The sequence below is a fragment of the Vombatus ursinus genome, unplaced genomic scaffold, assembly GCF_900497805.2.
Source record: "Vombatus ursinus unplaced genomic scaffold, bare-nosed wombat genome assembly UNPS02015255.1, whole genome shotgun sequence".
Lineage (NCBI taxonomy): Eukaryota > Metazoa > Chordata > Mammalia > Diprotodontia > Vombatidae > Vombatus > Vombatus ursinus.
The window spans coordinates 34,627,186-34,650,894 of NW_020955033.1; the positions used below are offsets into that span (position 1 = coordinate 34,627,186).

At 37.7% G+C, this 23,709-nt stretch overlaps 1 pseudogene; it reads left to right on the top strand.

The window, feature by feature from the left end:
* The first annotated feature begins 8,827 nt into the window (after positions 1 to 8,827).
* LOC114031885 lies at positions 8,828 to 10,176 on the top strand (annotated as a pseudogene).
* The last annotated feature ends 13,533 nt before the right edge of the window (positions 10,177 to 23,709 follow it).

A 23,709-nucleotide genomic window follows, 5' to 3' on the forward strand; every position in this document is an offset into this window, starting at 1 on the left:
ATGAATCAGCATACTTTCATCAAAAATAAGTCATGCCGAAAAATAACAAGGGGGCGGAGCCAAGATGATGGAGTAAAAGCAGTGACTTGCTTGAGCTCTTCCCTAAATCCCTCTAAATACCTATAAAAAATGGCTCTACACAAATTCTAAAGCATGAGAACCCACTGGAAACAGACTCCTACTTTAACAAAGAGTTTATAACTCAAGTAATTGGCTGGGATCATGACCAAGCATTGCAAAAAGAATCAGACCATAGAATCTTTCTTTGATAACAAAGAAGATCAAAACATACAACCAGAAGAAGACAACATAGTCAAAGCTCCTACATCCAAAGCCTCCAAGAAAAATACGAATCAGTCCCAGGCCATGGAAGAGCTCAAAAAGGATTTTGAGAAGCAAGTAAGAGAAGTAGAGGAAAAACTGAGAGTGATGCAAGAAAATCATGAAAAACAAGTCAACAGCTTGCTAAAGGAGACCCAAAAAAATACTGAAGAAAATAACACCTTAAAAAATAGCCTAACCCAAATGGCAAAAGAGGTCCAAAAAGTCAACGAGGAGAAGAATGCCTTAGAAAACGAAATTGTCCAAATGGAAAAGGAAGTCCAAAAGCTTACTGAAGAAAATACTTCCTTAAAAATTAGAAGGGAGCAATTGGAAGAAAGTGACTTTATGAGAAATCAAGACCCTGTAAAACAAATTCAAATGAATGAAAAAACAGAAAACAATGTGAAATAGCTAATTGGAAAAACAACTGACATGGAAAATAGATCCAGGAGAGAGATTTTAAAAATTATTGGACTATCTGAAAGCCATGATCAAAAAAAGGGCCTAGACATCATCTTTCGAGAAATTATCAAAGAAAACTGCCCTGATGTTCTAGAACCAGAGGGTAAAATAGAAATCGAAAGAATCCACCAATCACCTCCTGAAAGAGATCCCCAAAGGAAAACTCCTAGGAATATTGTAGCCAAATTCCAGAGTTCCCAGGTCAAGGAGAAAAAACTTGCAAGCAGCCAGAAAGAAACAATTCAAGTATTGTGGAAACACAATTAGGATAACACAAGATTGAACAGCTTCTACATTAAGGGAATGGAGGGTATGGAGTATAATATTCCAGAGGGCAAAGGAGATAGGATTACAACCAACAATCACTTAGCCAGCAAAACTGAGTATAATCCTTCAGGGGAAAAAATGGACATTCAGTGAAATAGAGGACTTTCAAGCACTCTTGATGAAAAGACCAGAACTGAACAGAAAATTTGATGTTCAGATACAAGACTCAAGAGAAACATGAAGAGATAAACAAGAAAGAGAAATCATAAGAGACTTATTAAGTTTGAACTGTTTACATTCTGCATGGAAAGATGATATTTGTAACTCATGAGTACTTTGTCAGTATTAGAGTAATTGGAGGGAAAAAATCATATGTATGTAGATAGATAGATACATACATACATAGATAAAGGGTACAGGGTGAGTTGAAGATGAAGGGATGATATCTGGAGAATAAAATTAAGGGGTGAGAGAGGATTATACTGGCAGAAGGAGAAAGGGAGAGATAAAATGGGTTAAATTTTCTCACATAAAACAGACAAGAAAAGGTTTTTTTATGGTGGAGGGGAAACAGTGGGAAGGTGAGAGGGAATGAGTGAATCTTATTCTCATAAGATTTGGCTTAAGGAGAGAATAACATGTACACTCAATTGGGAATGGAAATCTATCTTAAACTATAGAAAATAGTGGGGGGAAGAGGACAAGAGAGCAGGAGAATGATAGAGGGGAGGGCAGATTGGGGGAGGGGGTAATTAGATGCAAACACTTCTAAGGAGAGACAGGGTCAAAAGAGAAAATAGAATAAATGGGGGGTGAGATAGGATGAAGGGAAATATACTTAGTTTTTCACAACATGACTACTATGAAAGTGTTTTGCATGACTACACATGTATAACTTGTATCAAGTTGCTTGCCTTCTCAATGAGGGTGGGTGGGAAAGGAGGAAGGTAGAAAATTTGGAGCCCAAAATTTTAAAAAGAAAGTTAAAAAAAATTATTTTCACATACAACTGGAAAATAAGATATACAGGAAATGGGGTATAGAAATCTATCCTGCCCTACAGAGGATAAGAGAAGGGGAGGGGGAGAGATAGAAGGGATGGCAGATTAGGGGTATTCAGAATGCATGCCATTTTGGGGTGGGGAAGGGACAAGATGGGGAGAAAATTTGGAACTCAAAACCTTGTGGAAGTGAATGTTGAAAACTAAAAATAAAGAAATTAATTAAAAAAATTTTTTTTTTAAAATAGGTCATGTCAATCCAGTCCTTGTGCTGACAGGATTATTCATTCAAAGGAATACTGTAGACATAGCAAATCTAGATTTCATTGAGACTTTTATCATATTTGCTTTTGGTATCTTCATGGACAGGCTGGAGAAATGTTGGATAAAAGGTAATTTGGAAATGGTCAAATGACAGAAGACATCTGCAGGTGAATTTTTTAAATATTATTTTTTTCCCAATTACATGTCAAGACAATTTTTAGCATTCATTTTTACAAATTTTTTTTTTTTGGCTAGGCAATGGGGTTAAGTGACTTGCCTAGGGTCACACAGCTAGTAAGTGTTATATGTCTGAGGCCGGATTTGAACTCAGGTCCTCCTGAATTCAGAGCCAGTGCTCTATACATTGCACCACCTATCCCCTTTACAAGATTTTGAGTTCCAAATTTTTCTCCTTTCCTCCTTTCCTTCCCTTCTTCCTAAAATGGTAGGCAATTTTATATAGGTTATACATGTGCTATCATGTAAAACATATTTCCCTATTAGTCACAGTTGTGAAAGAAGAAACAGATCAAAAGAAAAAAAAAAGAATAAAGTAAGTGAAAAAAGTATGCTTCGATCTGCATTCAGACTCCATATTTGTTTCTCTGGATATGGATATCATTTTCCATCGTAAGACTTTTGGAGATGTCTTAGATCCTTGCATTGCTAAAAAGAGCTAAGTCTATCAAAGTTAGTCATCAAGCAATGTGGCTGTGGTCACAATTGGAAAAAGTTTAAGAAGCCCTGATTTAGGGCACTTCTTCATATGCCCATAGACAGTTTTGATTTCTTCATGTGAAAACTGTCTATTCATATCCTTTGACCATTAATCAACAGGAGAATGGCTTGTATTCTTATAAATTTGACCCAGTTCTCTATATATTTGAGAAATGAGGCCTTTATCAGGGATACTTGCTGTAAAGATTGTTTTCCAGCTTTTTGCTTTCCTTCTAATCTTAGTGGCATTGGTTCTGTTTGTACAAAAGCTTTTTAATTTAATATAATCAAAATTATCTATTTTACATTTTGTATGCTCTCTATCTTTTGTCTGGTCATGAATTCTTCCCTTCTCTATGGAGCTGTCACCTCCTTAGTTCCTTTCTTGTTTGTTTTTTGGTTGGATTTATCAAGTTCTGAGAAGGGACAGTCGAGGTCCCCCACTAGTAAAGTATTGCTGTCTATTCTTCCTGTAACTCACTTAACTTCTTTAAGAATTTGGATGCTGAACCACTTGGTGCATACATGTTTAGTATTAATATTACTTCATTGTGTATGATACCTTTTAGCAAGATGCAGTTTCCTTCCTTATCTCTTTTAATTAGGTCTATTTTTGCTTTTGCTTTGTCTGAGACCAGGATTGCTACCTCTGGTTTGTTTTTTGTTTTTTTTTTACTTCAACCAAAGCATAATAAATTCTGTCCCAGTCCCTTATCTTTACTCTGTGTGTGTGTGTCTCTGTTTCAAGTGTGTTTCTTGTAAACAATATATTGTAGGATTCAAGTTTTTGATCCACTCTGCTATCCTTCCATTTTATGGGAGAGTTCATGCTATTCACATTCATAGTTATGATTATTAACTGTGTATTTCCCTCCATCCTATTTTTCTCCAGTTTATCCTCTCTCTCTCTCCTTTCACCTTTTCCCTCCTTGGCAGTGTTTTGCTTCTGTTTACTGCCTCCCCTGGTCTGGCCTCTCTTCTGTCAATCCCACCTTTACTTAATCTCCTCTCTACCTACTTTCCCATCAGATAAGACAGAGTTCTATATTCAATCAATTGTGTATATTATTCCCTCTTTGAGCCAATATTGCTGAGAGTAAGGTTCAAGCAATGCCCATCGCCCATCCTCCCATCTTTACCTCCACTGTAATAGCTTTTTAGCATCTCTTCATGTGACAAAATTCACCCCATTGTACCTCTCCCTTTCTTCTGCACCCAGTGTACTCCTCTTTCTTATCCCTTAATTATTTTTATGTCATTCCCTCAAATTCACCTTATACACATGCCCTCTGTCTATGCATATTCCTTCTAGCTACACTATTAGTGGTACAATTATTAAGAATTACAAGTATCAAAAAAAATTACAAGAATAGCAAAATGGATAATTTTGATTATATTAAATTTAAAAGTTTTTGCACAAAGCCAATGCCACCAAAATTAGGAGGGAAGCAGAAAACTGGGAAAGAAATTTTTCAACCAGTATCTCTGATAAAAACCTCATTTCTCAAATATATAGAGAACTAAATCAAATTTATAAGACTGCAAGTCATTCCCCAATTGACAAATGGTCAAAGGATATGAACAGGCAGTTTTCAGATGAAGAAATTAAAGCTATCTATAGTCATATGAAAAAAAATGCTCTAAATCACTATTGATTAGAGAAATGCAAATCAAAACAACTCTGAGTTACCACATCACACCTATCAGATTGTCTAACATGACAAAACAGGAGAATGATAAATGTTAGAGAAGATATGGGAAAATTGGAATGCTGATGCATTGTTGGTGGAGTTGTGATCTGATCAACCATTTTGGAGAGCAATTTGGAACTATGCCCAAAGGGCTATAAAAATGTGCATACTCTTTGACCCAGCAATACCACTTCTAGGATTGTATCCCAAAGAGATCACAGAAATGGGAAAGGTACCCACATGTACAAAAATATTTATAGCAGCTCTTTCTGTGGTGGCAAAGAATTGGAAACTGAGAAAATGCCCATCAATTGGGGAATGGCAAAACAAGTTGTGGTATATGAATGTAATAGAATACTATTGTGCTGTAAGAAATGATGAGCAAGCGGACTTCAGAAAAACCTGGAAAGACTTGTATGGACTGATGCTGAGTGAAGTGAGCAGAACCAGGTGAACATTGTATACAGTAACAGCCACATTGTTTGATGACTAACTTTGATAGACTTAACTCTTCTCAGAAATACAAGGATTTAAGACATCTCCAAAAATCTCATGATGGAAAATGATATCCACGTCCAGAAAAAGAGCTATGGAGTCTGAATGCAGATTGAAGCATACTATTGGCTATTTTTTTTCTTCTGTTTTGTTTCTTCTTTCTTGTGGTTCCTCCTATTGGTTTTAATTCTTCTTTACAACATGACTAACATGAAAATATGTTTAAGAGGAATGTATATGTAGAGCCTATATCAGATTGCACGCTATCTTGGGGAGGGAGGGAGAGGGAGGGGAGAAAATTTAAAACTCAAAAGCTTGTGGAAGTGAATGTTGAAAACTAAAAATAAATTAAATAATTTTTTAAAAATCTTTTAAAAAGTTGACAAAATTATTTTCCTAATCTGGAAAAAAAAAGAATTACAAGTATCATCTTCCCATGAAGGGATATAAACTGTTTAGTTCTACGGAGCCCCTTATGTTTTCTTTTCCCTTTTTGCCTTTTTAGGTTTCTCTTGGGTCTTGATATTGGAGATCAAATTTTTGGTTCAATTCTGGTCTTCTGCTTAGGAAAGCTTTACATTCTTCTATTTTATTGAATGACCATTTTTTTTCTCTTGAAGTATGATGTTTAATTTCGCTGGGTAGGTAATTCTTGGTTGTAGTCCTACCTCCTTTGTCTTCTGGAATATCATGTTCTATAATCTCTGATCCCTTAATGTTGCAGCTTCTAAGTCCTGTGTAGAACTGATTGTGGCTCCCCAGTATTTGAATTGTTCCTTTCTGGCCACTTGCAGTATTTTTGCCTCAACCTGATAGGTCTGAGTTTTGGCAATAACGTTCTTTGGAATTTTTATTTTGGGATCTCTTTCTTGAGGTGATCAGTGGATTCTTCCAATGCCTATTTTACCCTCTGGTTCTAGGATATCAGGGCAGTGATAATTCTTGAAAGATGCCGTCCAGATCCTCCTTTTGAGTATGGCTTTCAGGTAGTCCAGTGATTCTGACATTGTCTTTCCTGCATCTATTTTCAACAATTATTGTTATCTAAAAGTGAAACAGTAAGTTCCCCATCACTGAATATCTTCAAGTGAAAATTGGATAGTCACTTGTTGGGGATGTTGGAGAGATGAGTACAGATAGTATTTGGATTAAATTATTTCAGAGATCCCTTCCAACTCTGAATTCTGTGAATGGGAGGAAACTATGGCAGACACCCTCGAAAGATATGTGTTGTCCCTTTCCAGAAACCAAATCTTCTGCTATGGTCCAGGGAAAAAAGTTATTTTAAAATTCCTTCTGCATTTCTAGCCTTTACTTCAAATATCCTCTTTTCTATTTCAAAGTTATGACTTTTAACTGGAAGGAAAGATGAAAACATCACTTGTTTCTCAAAGTACTTCTGTTTTCTATTCAGGATTTCAAAGTCACTAGACATATATTCCAAACTTCTTTGGATATCAGAATCATTCATTCCCATATCAATTATTTGAATAGGATAGTGCTCAGTGTGTTTGAAAAGTCTTACCAAGTTCTCTGTGATATCCTTGATACGAGCTCCAGGAAAAAAAAAAAAGCTTACCTCCCAATTAGCTATGTCTGATCTATGCATGACTTCAGTACCCATCGGTAGAGAACCACCAGAGACCACCATGTGCCTCCTCCTCCAGGAGCCCCTAACATGATTCTGGTGGCTATTGTAATCTAAAAATGTTCCCATATTTTGTGGAACATGGGATAATGATTTTTCTGTAGCAGATCCAGATTCACTGTATGGGGGGAGGGGAAGCGCATGTTGTTTAATTCCAGGAGTTCAAAGTTGCACCTTTTCTTCTGTGTCACCTTCTTCTACTCATCAGCCACTGGTCACAAGTTTTGATTCCACTTCTCATTTTCTTTCTGACTTCCTGTTAGGATTTAATCTTTTCCTCCTTTGTAAGATGGAGTATAGAAAAACATTCCTTGAGTTCTTGAGGGGACTGCCTTGGGAGCAGTTGATAGCACAGCAGATAGAGTATTGGACCTGGGATCAGGAAAACATAAGTTCAAATCTGGCCTTATATACTTAATTAGTTGAGTGACCTTGAGGAAGTCATTAACCTGTTTGACTTATTTTCCTCATCTATAAAATGGGCATAATGGTAGCACTACCTCTCAGGGTTGTTATTAGGCTCAAAAAAGATAATATTTTTAATTGTACTATGTTTTGGAAATGCTTGTTTTATTCTATAAATTAAAAATTAAAATTTTAAAAAAATAATATTTTTAAAAAATAAAAAAAGACATTTAAAAAATATTTTTAAAAATTTACTTAGCATAGTGCTTGGTGCATAGTAGGTACTATGTAAATGCTTATTCCATTACATGCCTTTCACCTTCTTCTCGAGTATGAAGACCAACCTGCATTTATATTTACATTTGCATTTATAGCACATATGATAATTGTTTCCCAACAAGAAGAAAAAAAATACGTATACTCTACAGTTCACTTGAACACCTTCCTCTATTTCTCTATCTCTTGAGGAGCTTGACTGAAACTACAATTTTTTCTGGAGAAATTCCTCATTCAGACTGCCATTTTTTTTGTTTGTCTGATTGTTTGTTTTGGGGGGGGGTTTATGCAGGTACACAATGGCATTACTAGACATTGTGGTGCTGATCCTAGGAATGCTGTCTTTAAAGCAACCTAATTCCTCTCATTCCCTTCAGCTAAGATGTTAGCAATTAGCAGTAATTTGCTTGACTGTCCACAGAAACTCCTTTAGCAATCTCCCTTCCACGTTCAACTTGAAATTTTCTTTTTAAATCTCTTATTCATCTCTTCCTACTTTTGCCAAATTCACTTGCTAGACTGCCCTCTTACATGCTGTCCCTTACATATTTAGATAAATGATGATAAAACATGATAAAACAATGTAACTGGAAATGAGAAAAATAATAGCTAAATCTATACTGGAGGTCTTGCTTTACAAAACTAGGTGGGGAGGGGAGCGGTGGTATTTCTCTCTGGGTGAATCTGATTGGGACGAACACAAAGAAATTCTTAGTTCAAAAAGTTGCTGACCTAATTTTAGATTTCTATTGCATTGTCCTCTAGGGTTGTGGTTTTATCATGTAACTCTTTATGATATCAATCTCTGTGGTTACTTTAAAACCAGAAATGAGGACTGAAAATGTGACCGAAATTTTGAAACCACAAACCACAGTGCAGAAAAATCCCATCAAAAAGTCAACAAATCCTAAAGTATAACTTGGGGATTTGACATAAGGGTCCTAGAAAAAGAGAAAATAGGAAAATTTGGTTGCTGTGAGGGAATTGAGTGATGAGTCTTCCATTTTGCAAGGCAGAATTTTTGATGTTAGGTTCTAGAGTAACGTTACTATAATTCACAATAGAATCCTTGGAAAGCACTGGAAAAACAGGAGGAATTAGCAACTGGGGTAACAAAACTAGGAGGGTTCAGGAAGGAAACAAGCATTTATTAAGTGTGCTTAATAAATATTAAGCTTCGGTGGGTTACTTTGACTCTTAGTTTGTAGAGGGCTGCAATGAGAACCCGGGTATCCCTGCAACTGCCATCTTGTTCACTGCTTAACCCACCAACCACCATGCATGAGTGCATCTCTATCCATGTTGGCCAGGCTGGTGTCTAGCTTGGCAATGCCTGCTGGCAGTTGTACTGCCTAGAGCACAGTATGCCTTTTGGGCAGATGCCAAGTGACAAAACCATTGGGGGATGAGATGACTTCTTCAACACCTTCTTCAGTGAAACAAGAGGTAGCAAACGTGTTCCCAGAGCAGTGTTTGTAGACCTGGAACCAACTGTCATTGATAAAGTTCATATAGGAACCTCTGCCAGCTCTTCCAAACTGAACAACTGATCACTGGCAAGGAAGATGCTGCCAATAATTATGCCCATGGGCATTACACTATTGGCAAGGAAATCATAGACTTGGTTCTAGACCAGATTGAGAAGCTGGTAAACCAGTGCACTGGTCTTCAAGCCTTCTTGGTTTTCCATAGCTTCAGTGGTGGGACTGACTCTAGTTTGACCTTTCTGCTGATGGAACATCTGTCTGTTGATTATGGCAAGAAGTCCAAGTTGGAGTTGTCAATTTACCCAGTCCCTCAGGTTTCCACAGCTGTAGTGGAGCCCTACAACTCCATTCTGACCTCTCACATCACCCTGGAGCACTCTGATTGTGCCTTAATGGTAGACACGAGGCCATCTATGATGTCTGTCACGGAAATTTTGACATTGAGTGCCTAACCTACACTCATCTGAATCGCCTTATTACCCCAATAGTGTCCTCCATCACTGCCTCTCTCTGATTTGATGTCATGCCTTGAATGTTGATCTGACAGAATTCCAGACCAACATGGTGCCCTATCCCCATAGCTATTTCTCTCTGGCCACATATGCCCCAGTCGTCTCTGCTGAGAAAGCCTATCATGAGCAACTTTCTGTAGCAGAGATCACCAATGTTTGCTTTGAGCCTGCCAACCAGATGGTGAAATGTGACCCTCACCATGGTAAATACATGGCTTGCTGCCTGCTCTACCATTATGATATGGTTCCCAAAGATGTCAATGCTGCTATTGCCACCATCAAGATAAAGTATAGCATCCAGTTTGTGGATTGGTGCCCAACTGGCTTCAAGATTAGCATAAACTACCAGTCTCCCACTGTGGCTCCTAGTGGTGACCTGGCCAAGGTACAGCAGGCTGTAGGCATGTTAAGCAACACCACAGCCATTGCTGAGGCCTGGGCTCACCTGGACCACAAATTTGATCTGATGTATGACAAGCATGTCTTTGTCCATTGGAACGTGGGAGAGAGCATGGAGGAAAGAGAGTTCTCTGAGGCACCCTGGAGACTGCCCTGGAGAAAGATTATAAGGAGGTTGGTGTGGATTCTATTGAAGGAGAGGGTGAAGAGAAAGGAGAAGAATACTAGTTACCCCTTCCATACAACTCTACAGCATGTTGCATCCAAAACTCATGAACTTAAACATGCTTAGCTTATCTATAACCTAGGCAACTGTTGAGAAGGTACATGATAGTATGAAGGCAATCTTGATAGTACAGCTAGCTATCTGGTTAGTTTGTCTATGCTATCAAAGCTGTGATCATGTCTAAGTTTTCCATCTGTCTCTGTAAAAAGTTTTCCATCATGTTTATGAAATTAAAGGCTTTAAGGAAAAATGCAAAAAGTAAATTAATAAATAAATAATAAATTTAATAAATAAGTAATAAAGTATGCTCAATAACTAGGTGATATATTAAGCATATTATAAATATTATCTCATTTGATCCTCACAACAATCCTAGGAAACAAGTGTTATTATTATCTCCATTTTACAGCTGAGGAAACTGAGGCAGGCAGAAGTTAGGTGACTTGCCCACCAGGGTTACACAGATAGTAACACATACTGAATTTGAACACAGGTCTTATTGACTCCAAGTCCAGTGTTCTATCCGCTGTGCCAACTAACTTCACCTGAATTTTATTTCTTGGTAGGAGCAAGTTCAATAGAAAATTATTGGAAATATTATGAAAGTATAGTGTGAATGTTTGGCTCGAGCATGGAGAAGAAAAATCTAATTTTCAATTGATCTGTGATCTAATTGGCATGAGTGCTCTCTTCACCTATGCAGGTTACAACCCACTTATATCCGTTATCATCTTGTACAAGTCTTGTCTGCGTCTTCGTCACAGAGGATGCATTCAAAGTGCCAAAGACCTTCTCCTGTAATTTTAATATTTTATAGATAAAAGTACAACCTCATTTTTGCTACATGAGAAGCTCACCTCATTTTTCAACATGCTTGTGATAATATCCTTTACATCACTTCCATGAATATCATTCATGGAGGACCTTGGGTATAAAATCTAAAAGAAGAACCCACCTTATTTATGTGACATTTGGCCTTAGGAAAAAAGGAATCTCTCTAAAACAGCAAGTGATTTTGAATTGGGGTTATTTTCACACTGTACCAGTACTTTGATTCTACAAAGTACCCCATAAAATGATGGGTGCCAAAGTAGAGTCCAAAAATAAATTAATATTGATTAGAAACTTTTATCTAGGGAAAAAGGAAAGAAAATGTCCAACTTAGAAAAAAAATCAACATTTGGTAAAAATGCCTTCTACATGTTACTTTCCACTAACTGATAGAACTTGAGGATTCTGTTTAGGAGACAATCTATATTCAAACACAAACTCTCTAAAAGTCCAGATTTTCCAAGGACCACTTTTATCTGATATAGTACCAAGATAGCTGCTATCAAGAGTCAGAAAGACCTTGGTTTAGGCTGTGTGACCTAAGCCAAGTCATTTAACCTTTTAGTGCCTTAGGCAATTCTTTAAGAGGAAGTTCCAAAGATGATACAGATTTACATTGGTGGAGAGACTTTCAATCACAGAGAGTTCCCCATATCAATGAAATCTCAGGTATAGAGCCCATCAAAATTAGCTAATTATTTAATTGAATTTCGGGGAATGTGTGAAAATTCATGAGTTGTAGAAATAACCTGTTTTTAAAAACGTTTTATTGATGTGCTTTGTAAATTATCACTGTTAATCTTCCATTCGCCTAGTTCATTCCCTCCACAGGACTGCCCCTGTAACAAATAAGTATATCTAAACAACACAAATTGATACAATGGCCATGTCTTAAAATACATAACTTCTGCCATTTATTTGCCACCAGTTGTTCTTCTTGTTTTCATCTCCGCTACCCCCCCACAAGTTCATCACCAGATCATCAAGGAGATTGCTTTGGCTGTGGTATTCACTCACCACTACCCTCAGTTGCTTTGGCCCTTCTGATGGAGAGTAGAACAAAAATCTCTTCCCGTGACCTTCCTTTATAGAGGGCTCAAAATCCCTACCATATCTTCATATGCCACCAACCAATCTATTTGGTTTCAACTCCACTGTTACCATCACCACCACCACCACCACCATTATCATCATCATCATCATCACCATCATGACCCCCCCGACCCCCATCCATGCTCTGTCTTCCCTCACCCCTTCATCTTCTTTTTGTGTATTATCTTCTCCCATTCAATTGTAAGCTCCTTAAGGACAGGAACTGTCTTTATCTTTCTTGTTTGTATCCCCAGCATTTAGTAAAGTAAGGAGCACGCAGTAGGAGATTAATAAATATTTATTGTTTTGTACTTCTAATTTTCCACCTCTTTACTGTCAGGCAGGAGGCATGCTCTACCATCAGTCTTCTGAATTTATGTGTATTAATCAAAATTAAGTCTTTCAGTGTTGTTTTCCTGTATAGTATTGTGGCTATAGTAGAAATTGCTCTCCTGGTTTTCGTTAGAAAAATAACTCCTTTAAGAAGAACAGTATTTCAAAATATGTGAAAATACTGTGGCTGCTGAGACTCAAATTCAGGGTCAACAATGAAACACTTACTTTGACCATAGTGGTGGTTTGGGAGTACCCACTGACTCACCCCAGAATGTCTACCTTGCAATTTTCTGCATCTATTTTTAAGAGTTAAAAACAGATGTGTTCTCAGGTTGGGAATGGAAGATAAATTTATGGGGAAATAGGATGTTGTTACTAGGGTGGCTGAAAATAGATACTAGAGAGGCCTTTTATTACAATATTAGTGTTACTCTTCTCTTCTCCTGCCATCTGAGATGTGCACAAAGAATTGGAAAGACTCATAGCTCAGGGAGAAATCCAAAAGCCAGTATCTAAGGTCAAGGAAGATGTAAATTTATATTTGGCCTTTGTTCAAGTAAAATGCTGAAAAGTAGGGCTATTTGAAGGAACCCTAGCCAGCCCAAGAGGGGTTCAATGATTCTGTGTAAGGCATAAAATATTAATTAAATTTTTAAAAATCTAATTCTTTATGTTATTAGAGATGGTAAAAATCATGGAATATGAATATGAAAATTGAATACAAAGGCAACGTGTCAAAGAAATCTAAAAAATAAAACTATAAGTGGTCTACAAAAACAGATTTTACTTTACATATATTTTTAGTCATTGTCTCAGCATTATACTTATTCTTCTAAGACTTTTAGAATGCCAGATACAATGTAATTTGCTGAGCAGGAGAGTAACAAAAGCTCAGGAGAGCTGATTAATTACTTGTAAAAGTATTGGCTAAGAGAGTGAGGGTCACTTGGCAGTCTCATAGGAAAGCCAATCCCTACAGCTGCTGACCTGTCCAATTTCATCTTTGGATTATTCCTGAATTTCAACCTACATTAAGTATAAAATATCTTGGAGAGTCCCAAAGTCAGAAAATTCATTAATTCACATCAATTTTAAATTAGCCCAAACCCCACGATTCTGGTTATCTATTTCTCCTTACATCGGTAGCAGGGAACAACCAGACCCTTCCAGAACAAAAGAACAATACAGCCTGCAGTGCAAATGCTTCCTCTTGGACGTGTCCTTCCCCAAACCCATACAAAGTGTCCTTTAATAGAATTTGTTCAGTTGGCCGTGACTTCAGCCACCAATTTGGACAACTTTGAGGGAGGAGGTTTGCTCACTCAGAAGCGTGTGAGGTTTCTGTGACTGTGAGACAGGACAGGAACCATTATTGTTCCCACAGAAAAATCTGTAAATCCTACTAGTGAGAGAAGGACTTGGCTCTTTGGTATGGTTTCACTCCTCTCAAACTGTGTGTTATTTTTCCTTAAAAAATTTGAGAAAACTTTTCCAGGGCTAGAATTTAGCCACTAATTTCCCTTGAGTTGAAAAAGTTCTCTCTAGTAGATAAATATTGTCCTTGTGGTATGGTATTGTTACTCAAAGTTTCTATAATAAAAAAAATCAACTTGAAAACAACTATTTCTACCTCCGTGGCAAATTTTCCACTGTAAATTTCAAATCTGATAGTATATTTTATTTACAAGTTTGAGTATATAAACACAGTTTAATTACAGGGTAACATAACTTTGGGTTAATCATGAATATCCAATTATGCATAAGTTTTGGTTCCCATATTTATTTGATATATCAGTAATTAACTTGACAGTGGGATTTTGTTTTGCCCTTTTGGGCCCTTCTTCCCTATATTTCCTTAGCTTCCTTTGATCTTCCTCCCTGGGTGCTGCCTTTTTTGTTTGTTTGGTTTTGATCTGTCTTCATTTATTAAAAAAAAAAAATAGATCTTATCCCTGTTCCTCCTACTTGGCTATCCAAAAGGGTTGGAACTAAATATATTCTCAGCATGCCCTGCCCGTGATTTTGAATCTTTCCTTCCCCTTTCGAAGGGCACTACCTCAAACTCGACATGTTCAAATTGGGATTCATTCCCTTCCCACCAAATCCAGAGTGGTTTTCTGACTTCTCTGTTTTCGTCAATAGCACCACTCCCTAAGGACCCAGGCTCAAAAATTCCGCCATCTTTTATTACTCATTAAGTTTCCCCTCCTAAATCCAAACACTCAACCTAATGCTGTTACTGTTTTTTCTTCAAGATGCTTTCTGTAGCTATGATTTCCTTTCCATTGCCACTGTTACCTCCCTCATCTAGCCTCTTATCATCTTTTTCCTGGATTATTATAATAGTCTCTCAACTGATCTCTGCTTCAAGTCCCTCTCTCCTCCACACCATTTGAAGCATCATCACAAGATGAATCTTCCCATATCATTTCTTTCTTCATGTCACTCTTGTGCTCATAAACTTTTTTTCTCCCACTCCATAAATATTTATTAAGCATTTTCTTTTTTAAATTTTTTTATTTTATTTTTTCTCAATTATATCTAAAAACAACTTTTAACATTTGTTTTTATAATTTTCGAGTTCCAAATTCCCTCCCTCTCTCTCCTCACCTCTCCTTAAGAAGGCAAGCACTTTGATATAGATTATACATGTGCAATCAGGCAAAACTTATTTTCTTATTTGCCATGTTGTAGAAGAGAACACAGAGCCCCCCCCCCAAAAAAAACCCCAGAAAAATAAAAAAGTTTAAAAAAGTATGCTTCAAGCTGCATTTAGATGCTCACAAACTTTTAATACTTCCTTACCACTTTTAGAATAAAGTCCAAAATCTTCAGAGTGGGATGCAAGGCTCTCCACAATCTGGCACCAATCTGCTTCCCAACATGAACCCTCTCTTTCGGCCTCCAGCTCTTCGCTGCTTTTAGGCACACGTGGAGTTCACCAGGTCTATCTGTGGCTACATTTAAGTACCCGGGAGTAAGTTTGCTAGTAAGGAATCTCCAGATAGAAACACAGCATAAGAAACCAGCATCATACCGCATAAGAACTAGCATGTGGGTGCTGAATTTATCCAATGTACTTATACTAAGCATGGGCTGGGTTTACAGTGTGATTATAAAGTAATAATAATAGCTTATATTCACATGACACTGACTAGTTTAGACATTTTCTTCACAACAATCGTGTGAAGTAGGTAATATAAGTGTTATTATACCCATTTTATAAATGAGTACTCTAAGGCTCCAGGGCACTTAGGGGCTTGCTTGTAGTCATATAACTAGTAAGAAGCAGCAGCAGGACCTAAGCAGAGGTCTTCTGACTCCATCCACATGCCTCTCCACTAATAGAGCTCATTCTGCTCTATTCTTCCCATGTGCATGAGATTGAGTGCCAGATCCTGGATCAGGAGCTTTGGTTTGTGGTTGAAGAAAGGGTGGTATGTTACCCTCTGGGGTCCTAACATTCCTTTTATGCTCTCAGGGGCGTGGTGATCCTCATGAGGGAGTCATTTGTTAGTGGGATCAAGGACATACTGGGGTCTCTGATGCTGATAGATTCACAGATTATTAAAGGAGGAAAATAGCAGAGGTCCCACCTTCGTTTGAAAACACACAGGAATGGAAATGGGAAACTACCTGACTTTTACACTCTGCGACTTGGTTCACCTGTTCCTCTTGCCTGGATTGCCTTTCCCTGTCTGCTTCCTTTATTTTTTTTTTAATTTAATTGTTTTTTTTTACAAAATAAAATAGGCATTTCCATAACATAGTAACATTTTTTATAAAAAGATGATTGCACATGAAACTGCAAATCAGTCATGTATAGCATGCTATTCCTTTGAAATATATAATAAAGTTATCATGTAAGTTATCATAATTTTTTTCCTTTTTTCTTTCCTCCTCCCCACACCTTGTTTAATAGAATCCTACTAAATCTTTTATTAGGTCCCTAGCACCATATAGACATATCCCTTAAAAATCGGGACCAGGGAGGAAAGTAATTCTTCAACCAGACATCTTTAGAACTTCAGATGTGGATTCATCACAGTCTCACCCCTGTAAGTCCACTGTGTTCAAACTCAAGTATGATCATGTACACTGAGAAACCTAGAGACCTACAACTGTTTGCTCTTTTGGCAGCTTCTCCAAAAGGCACACCAGAGCACAAAGACTACATTTTGAAGAAAACATTAGAGCCCCCAGCTATCATAATTCTCTGCTCTGCCTCAAGAATCCAGCCACTCAGGGCAGCTAGGTGACGCAGTGCATAGAGCACTGACCCTGCAGTCAAGAGGACCTGAGTTCAAATCGGGCTCCAGACACTTGACGCTTACTAGCTGTGTGACCCTGGGCAAGTCACTTAGCCCCATTGCCTAGCCCCACCCCACCCCAAAATCCAGCCCCTCCCTCTCTTTTCACATGTAAATAGTCAGCCACAGTAGGATTTTATTAGCTAATCTCAATATACCAACAAATACCCACACCCTTTGTCTTCCTTAAACACATCAACAACAATCTGTGAGTAGTAGTAGCGGACAAACAACAACTGAATACATACTCTGGAGAGGCAGAGATGGCAGTACACTTAACTGACAAAATGCTACCTGCTCTTTTCTGCTTCAGTGGATTTCCTGTTTCACCTTCCTTGCTGTAATGGGACTTTTAAAGGCCTTGCTCAATTTGTGTCTCCTCTACAAAGTCCACACTGACTACTCTAGTCTACATTGAGTTCTAGCACCTATAACCTTTTGTAGCATTTTTTACCCTTATTATTTATTTACTTATTGCTATTTTGCATATTTAATTAAATATATGTTTAAGAGAGGGAAATGGCCAATGAGGGTTAGCAATTAGAGCATGTATGATGTCCTCTGCTTGTTGCCTATCCATGTAGAAGCTTCATGAGTCTATGACTGGAAATGTGGGATTGAGGGGTTCTTTTCCATCTGTGCTTTAGAGCATGCCTACCTATCCTCTGAGTATTTCCTAGCACTTAGCATGTGGTGACTAAAAGCCTTTGAGCAGCTATGGAGCCAGAACTGAGTATGCATACAAAAGGCTTGAATAGATGAAATCTCCTCTCTTCCTTGGAAGCTTTCAAGGAAAGGAAAGAGGAAGAAGAACTGCTCTAGGCCTTCAAGCTGGGGTTTAGCAGAGGGGGAATAGAAGTGGTCTATTGCCTGCCACCAGCTGCCTCATGAATACATGGCATCTCTGCATCTCTTGCCTCTTTGTGTTTATTCTTTCCTAATTCTAACACAGGTATGACCTTATTTGTTTCAAGGCATTGGGAGAGGCATCAAAGGTCTAGCAACTGGAGTCGGTAACAGAGTCTGGCAGCCATAACCAAAACCAGAGAAGAACCAGCCCTGAGAAGCAAGTTACAGAACCATCCTGGCAGTGAGTTAATTCCATAGCCCAGACACTATGTCCTACAAGCAAAGGAGCATTCATCGGCTAGGCCACACCCGGAAATGAATTTGATGTCAGGGATGTTTTGTAGCACCTACTTTGAGTCCATTCTCCCTGGGGACTAAGGTAGTAGAGTGTGAGTAGGGTCTACCTATACATTCTCAGGGAATATCCCTTTGTCAAGTTAATTTAACTGATTAAATAATATTGGGGAGATATTAACTGGCAATTAATATAGGAAGGTGGGCACACTGGTTGGAAGCTCATGAACAGTAGTATTAGAAAACCTCACTCTTTTTTTGTAAATGGTATTTTATTTTCTCCAATTACATGTAAAGATAGTTTTCAATAGTCATTTTTTATAAGATTTTGAGTTCCAAATTTTTCTCTCTCCTTTTCTGCTCTCTCTCCTCCCCAAGATGGAAAACAATCTGATATAGATTGTACAGATACAATCATGTTAAAAATATTTCCACATTAGTCATGTTATGAAAGAAGAAACAGAATAAAAGGGGAAAAATGTGAAAATGGTATGCTTCAATCTACATTCAGACTCCACAGTTCTTTCCCTGGATAGCATTTTCCATCAGGAGTCTTTTGGAATTGTCTTGGATCATTGTATTTCTGAGAAGAGCTAAGTCTTTTAAAGTTAATCTTTGCACAACGTTGTTGTTATTGTATAGAATGTTCTCCTGGTTCTGCTCACTTCATTTTGCATCAGTTCTTGTAAGTCTTTCCAGGTTTTTGTGAAATCTGCCTGTTCATCATTTCTTAAAGCATAATAGTATTCCATTACATTCATATACCCCAACTTGTTCAGCCATTCCCCAATTGATGTGCATCCCTTTGATTTCCAATTCTTAGCTACCACAAAAAGAACTACTATAAATATTTTTGCACATGCAGGCCTTTTTCCCTTTTTTATCTCTTTGGGATACAAGTCTAGTAGTGGTATTGCTGAAACAAAGAATATGAACAGTTTGATTGCCTTTGGGCATAGTTCCAAATTGCTCTCCAGGATGGTTGGAGAGATATGTGTGTATATGTATGTATGTATGTATGTATTTGTATGTATGTATATTAGCAACCATGGAGTAGTATGTAGTCTTAGAGCTAGGAAGACTTGGGTTTAATTCTCACCTCTCATACATACTGCCTATGTGACCCTGGGGAAATCATTTAACTTAGTGCTTTAGGTAGTTTTGTAAGATTAAAAGTTGTAAAGAATGTGTCAGCTTGCATTGGTAGATTGAGTTTCCTTTTTCTTATACCAGTGAAATCCTAAGTCCAGTCCTTGTCCTTAAGTATACATGTATATGGGGATGTGGTTGTATTTGTATTTATGCATGTATATGTATGTATTAAAGTTGTTCTAAAAGATGTGTTTCTAGTTTCAACTAGGTATGCCTCAAATTGTGTGGCATTCACACTTGCAATACACTTTCCATCTCCCAATATCCTATAGAGTATCAGGATTTTTCCATGGCAAAGAGCAACACTATGTCTTGAGCAAAAATAATAATAATAATAATAATAATAATAATAATAATTTGAGAACCAAGTGTTGTACTATCTCCTTCCCTAAACAACAACTCCTGGAGGATAGGCACTATATATTCAGTCCATGTCTTATTTTATGGTTGACTCTATATATGAATACATGTTGGAGAGGACCCAGTTTGAATCTCCTGCTTCCCAAAAGAACTATGGGCATAATAACCACTGGTTCCCCATTCAGAACACCTGGGGAATGAATGACCTATGGAAGCACCTTTTCCTATGCAGATGTAGAGGACTTAAAAGCTAACACATTACTGGTGCCCAGAAGCATCTACCCTGCCCTCCAATTCTGCTGCCAGAGTAGCTCTCTCTGCCAAGACAAGGGGGCTCCTGGCACCCAAGGCTAGAGAACAGAATCCATTTTCCAACAGCAACAATTTTATAAATGGTGACTGAGTGTAATTAAAATTGCACAATTTTATTATAACTCAGTAACATTATGAGTTAAAGAGACATTAGTGTGCTGACATGGAAACCTCACCACCATTTATAATTCTGTTTAAAAGGGAATGTGCAGTCTTACAAATAACCAATTTATAAATTATTTTTTGGAATACAACTCAACTGTAAATTGGCCATTAGCTATAATTCTTTTGTATCCCCCCTACCCTCCACCCAATGCTACTTTCAGTATATGGCCAAATGTACAACCCATCTGATCCCAGGATGCTGTCTACTGCCTGAGATTTTTAGGAAAAACATTCTGCCTAATTAGTTAGCATGTACGAACTAATCCAAGTCCAGTAGGTGCTAACCACCTGGCCACTGCTAACACTATATGATTGATTGCCACCAGTAGTTATGCCAGCAGGATTAGATTAATTAACAACTATAATTATAAAAATTCTTATGGCTCACACACATATGGGTATCTGACTATGTGGTCCACTATATGAAGAAACTTGAATTTCCCAGGCCTAGAACAAAATGATACAGAGACAGGTGATTAAACAATAACTCTCTCTTCTGCCATTCATTCATCCAACAAACATTTGCTTAGCTTCCACTATGTGTAAAGACCTAGGCTAAGTGCTAGATTTATGAAAAAAATGAATGGGCTTGATTCTCAACCCAATGGGCAGCAACAGCAGAAATGTCTATGTATCGGAAGCAATAATCCATAATGATAATCACAAGCACAAATTAGTATAACAGAATCACAGAGCATTCAAACTGTAAGGGCCTTTATCAATCCAACCCCTCTCATTTCACAGACGATGAATCTCAGACCCAGAAAAGTAAGGTGTGGGTAGATCTTTCAGAGCTCATCACCAAGATGTGTCCCCAGCCCCTCTCTCTGCACCTGTTGCTAGCATCAGCCGTGATCCTTGTAATACACACTTTCAAGTCCCTTCCCCCTTCTGGCCCCCTCCTCTGCACCTGCTCCTACTTATCAAAGTCCCTACTAAAATATAGTGTCCAGAACTGAGCAAGATATTCCAAGAGGTCTAAGCACCAGTGAGGCCTCCCTCACTCTGTAAACTACAGAGTCTAAGTTCAAATGAGTTTTTTATATATACATACATACATACATACATACATATACATATGTATACATACATACACATGTGTGTTTTATTTTTCCCCAGTTACATGTTAAAACAATTTTAACACTTTTTTTAAGTTTTAAGTTCCCAAGTCTATCCCTCCTTCCCTCCTCTCCCCTCTCTCTGAGATGGTAAGCAATCAGATACAGGTTATACATGTGTAATCATATAAAACATTTCCGTATTTAGTCATTTTGTACAAAAAAACTCGAATAAAAAAAGAATGAAAGAAAGAAAGTTTAAACTAGCATACTTCAGTCTATATTCAAACAATATCAGTTCTTTCTCTGGAGGCAGATAGTATGCTTAATCATTAGTCCTTTGGAATTGTCTTCGATCATTGCGTTGCTGAGAATAGCTAAGTCATTCACAGCTCTTCATCAAACAACATTGCTGTCTACAACGTTCTCCTGGTTCTGTTTACTTCACTTTGCATTGGTTCATGTAAGTCTTTCCAGGTTTTTCTGAAATCATCCTGCTTATCCTTTCTTATAGCACAATAATAGTCTGTTGCAATCAGCTTCTTTAGCCGTTCCCCAATTGATGGGTATCTCTTTGATTTCCAATTCTTACCCACCACAAAAAGAGCTGCAATAAATATCAAATGAGTTTTTTTTAAGCTACAACATACTATTGAATCATGTTGAGCTTGAAGTTCATGAAAACACTTAGATTTATGTCTGTCCACCTCCCCCCCATTATTAACTCTATAACTTGCCCTTCCTATATTTTGGCAGGTGATTTTTAGGGAAAAAAGGCATTTTATCTATCCTTAATATGTTTTATTCCAGTGTTCCAATATGCTGAATTCTTTGGATCTTGCTTCTGTCATTTAAAACTATAAAAGACCATTTGATACTGGGCTGACTACCCTGGACTGATACCCACTGCATGAGCTGATGCAGGACAGGGATGGAGACTAGACTTGTGATTTCATTCGTATGGAGAGTTCCCAGATGAGGAAACCTCTTTTTCCAATGCAGGTTGACAGCTTTTCTACAGATTAACGTCTTAGAGTTGTCTAGGCCCTAGACCACTAGACCATTAAGTGACTTGAGTCACAACATCACACAGTTAGAATATATCAGAAGTAGGAACTGAACCCAGGTCTTCCCTAACTGAGGTCAGCTTTTTATCTATGTTGCCTCCCAGACTCTTTCATAAGCTGATGTGGCTACTCACATTTGATTCAATTAAAAAAATAGTTATGGAATATCTCAGATGCATCATTGCTTCACAAAATTATAGTTGTGTAATATTTGCTGTCACTGAATATGTCTAGATTTTCAGGGATTGTTCCACAAAGGCCAATTATTTCATTACTTGCTTATTGCAGCAGATCTGACAGCTACCACCAGATAAAATGGTGGTGACTGCTTTGAGTTGCTTTGGGCAAGCAGCTATATTTACCACAGGTGTGGACAGTAAAGAATTTTTTTGAAAAATAATAAATATTTTATCTTCTTGGTCCCACTTTTCCTGTTAAAGTATAATTACTGAAATAAATTACTGAATAAGTATTTATGCCAACTTATTTTCTGTACCATATGATGGGGGATACAATACAGGTAAAGAAACATAAACAGTAACTTCACTTGTTGACAACTTACTTATCTTTTATCTTCATTTCCTCCAGTAGAGCTAAATGGCAAATAACCTGTGCTCTGGAGCCCTGAACTATAACCACTCATTGAGCTTTGGGGCTTTGGAACAGTGGGTAAGAAAGTTTTAGTCACTGTGTATATTCATTACTTGTTACTTATTCCAGTGTTCCTGACTTTCCAAAATTCAGAACCGTGCTTCTGTACCTGATAACTTTACCCAAATCCCCACCCCCTGCTTTTCAGCTCCATTTTGTGTGTTATCTTTTCCCATTAGAATGTAAGCTCCCTGAGGGCAGGGGCTTTTCTTTTGCTTGTATTTGTATTTCCAATGCTTAGCATTGCACCTACCTAGAAAGAAGCATGTAAATGTAAATATCTACTTTCAGATCACTGGTGGGTAAGCACATGGTCCTGTAGTACCTCTTGAAGACTGGGCAAAAGTGAGAAGAAGCAGGCAAAAAGGGTTAAGTAGTTCTGTTGCTCACTTGTATAAGATAGGACAAAGAGTATCTCAACCCAAGGAATCCATCATCACAAGGGTGTGAGCTAACCAAATCATCTTGGGGGAGCCCAAGTAATGGGTGGTCTCCAAGTCATCCAGCTCATCTTTGGTAAGCCCCAGTTACTGAAATGTAATTAGCTTTCTTTTGTCCTCTGCTCAGTTCCTTTATAAGGGGAAGTATGGGTAGTCCAAAGTGCCAAATAAAATGTTGACTTCCTAAAATCCCATCAGACTGATCAAGGAATTTGCCTGACCAACCCTCCTTAAACTCATATGACGTATAACAAAACTTGAAGTTACCTTTATGACTAAGAACCTTAGATTTGGAAGGTATTTCTAAACTTTATCTCTTTCAATTCCTTAAGAGAGAGGAAGAAATTGAGGAAAAGGGAGAGGAAGTAGCATACCCATGTCAGGAACCAGAATTTAACAGGAGAAAGAGAGCAGGTCCCACAGACAGTTAGTGAGAAGCCAACATTATAACTCAATAATGGTAGAACCGAAATTATAACATAATAATATTATAACCTCAGATTCTCAGGCCAGTGTTCTTTCTACCGCATTGTACTTCTTGTTACCATACATACATACATGTGTATAGTCAGATTTGTATACGTATATATGTATTTTTGCATATGTATAAATATGTAT